This window comes from Silene latifolia, chromosome 5 (genome assembly GCF_048544455.1).
Source record: "Silene latifolia isolate original U9 population chromosome 5, ASM4854445v1, whole genome shotgun sequence".
NCBI classification, from domain to species: Eukaryota; Viridiplantae; Streptophyta; class Magnoliopsida; order Caryophyllales; family Caryophyllaceae; genus Silene; species Silene latifolia.
Window position 1 is genome coordinate 13,599,731 of NC_133530.1, and position 2,381 is coordinate 13,602,111.

A 2,381-nucleotide genomic window follows, 5' to 3' on the forward strand; every position below is an offset into this window, starting at 1 on the left:
GTGAGTTCAAATTCCACTTTATCTTCACCCACTTGCAAAGATAACTTGCCACTCTTCACATCAATCATTGCTCCACCGGTGGCAAGACAAGGTCGCCCCAAGATAATAGGCACATTATAGTCCTCGGGCATATCCATGACAAAGAAATCACATGGTATGATAAGCTTCCCAACAACCAAGGGTACATCTTCAATCACACCAATGGGAAATTTAACCGATCGATCGGCTAGTTGAAGTGAAACTCTAGTTGGCTTCAAATCTCCCAAATCAAGCTTCTTGAAGATTGAAAGTGGCATGAGGCTCACACTAGCCCCCAAGTCACACAATGCTCTTTTACTAGCCACTCCTTGGATAGAACACGGCATTGAGAAGCTACCCGGATCTTCTAGCTTATTTGGAAGCTTGTTTGTGTGAGTAAGAATAGCACTACACTCCTTAGAGAGGTTGATGGTTTGCACCTCTCCATTCTTCTTTTTCAAAGTGACAAGTTCCTTAAGAAATTTATCATATGATGGAATTTCGGTAATCATATCAAGGAAAGGAATCGTGACATTCATTCCCTTCAAGATCTCAACAAACTTCTCATATTTCTTTTCAAGCCTAGGCCTTGCAAGCCTTTGTGGAAAGGGTACCGGTGCTACATACTCCCTTGGTGGTGGAGTACATTCTTTGGCCTTAGTTGCAATAGGTTCATCTTGCTTTGGAGGATCAACCATCTCCACCTCCTTTGACTTCTCCACCCTAATTTCACCTTCTTCCACAACTTCAACCGGGTGCTCTTTCACTACTTCACTAGACACCCTCTTCCTCTTCCACTTAGGAGATTTCTCAACCTCCTCCAATTGCCTTCCACTCCTCAAAAATACCGCATTCATCTCCCTTGGGTTAACCGTATTACCCGGAAACTTCCCCGGATTTTGAGCCAATTAACTCAATTGTTGAGAAATTTGGGCTACATGAGTTTCCGTAGCTTTTTGGGATGCTCTTATTTCATCATTAACCCGGCTTTGTGAGGCAATGTGGTTGTCAAGCTTTGAGTCGGCTTTTTCGTTTGAAATCACCAATTGCTCAAAGGCTTGCTCCCAAGAAGGTTTTTGAGGGGTTTGAAAGTTTTGGTTCCGAGGTTGGAAATTTTGGTTTTGTTGTTGATTGAAATTTTGTCCCTTGAAACCCCCAAATGGTTGTTGGTTTTGAGTGACAAATTGTTTTCCTTGGAAACCGGGTGGGATTTGTCTTTGGAATTGAGAGTTTTGATTGAACCTTTGTTGTTGTGGTGAGGAAGTGGTTGGGTTTTGAATGTTTTGTGAAGCATAAGACAAGAAAGGATGAGTTCGTTTTCCATTGCCAAATTGGTTGTTGTTATTATTGAACCCTTGCCTTGCACTTGTGGATTCCCAAACGCCATTAGCTTGCTCATAGCACTCCTCTTGGATGGGTGCAATCAAGGGACACCCAATTGGAGTGTGCCCTTGTTCCCCACACAACTCACAAGACAAGACTTGCCTCATATCAGAGCTTGAAGGTTTTGAATTTAGCAAAGCAACTTGTTGGGTGAGTTCATCTAGCATTCCCTTAACCTCCACATTCAAAACCGCGTTAGAATCCTTGTTCTTGCCCTTTCTCGATTGCCTATCACTTCCCCATTCCATAGTCCGTGAGGCCATCTCCTCAATTAGCTCATTTGCCGCTTTATGCCCCAAAATGTCTAAGGCACCTTTTCCCGACCCCGCATCTAATGAAAGCCGAAGGTCTTGGGTTAACCCCTTGTAAAAATTGTTCACTAGCTCGGCCTCAGAGATGCCGTGGTGGGGGCATAACCGTTGGAGTCTCTTATACCGCTCCCATGACTCATATAAGGTCTCATCCTCTTCTTGAGTAAAGCTTTGTAGTTCACTCTTGACTTTGGCCGTTCTTGAGGGTGGGAAATACTTGTTCAAAAATACCGAAGCCAACTCATCCCATGTCTTGAAGGAATCGGGGTCACAATTCTTTAACCAATCCTTGGTCGAACCCCTAAGTGAACGGGGGAACAACCTAAGGCGTACCGCATCATCGGAGACCCCATTCGACTTGTACATATCACAATTTTCAAGGAACTCATTTAGATGATCATTTGGGTTCTCCAAGGGACTTCCTCCAAATTGGTTGTCTTGAACAAGGTTGAGCAAGACATTTTTGATCTCAAAGTTATTAGCTTGAATTCTTGGCCTTTGGATGCTTGGATTGACTATGTGCTTAGGAGCCATAGTCTCTCTTATCGGAACCGGATCACCCATGATGTTAGGTTCTTCAAAAACTACTCCAAAAGGATTTTCAAATAGTTTGGTAGTTTCTTGTTGATCACTTTCTTCTACCGGTGGCGTGTCTAGAAAACCCCTTCT

General features: G+C 43.5%; 1 non-coding gene across 1 annotated transcript; it reads left to right on the top strand.

Moving 5' to 3' along the window:
- The first annotated feature begins 1,797 nt into the window (after positions 1-1,797).
- On the top strand, positions 1,798-1,904 carry LOC141658232 (small nucleolar RNA R71). The gene has a single exon (XR_012549129.1). It is a non-coding gene; the product is annotated as a small nucleolar RNA R71 (small nucleolar RNA).
- Positions 1,905-2,381: the final 477 nt, after the last annotated feature.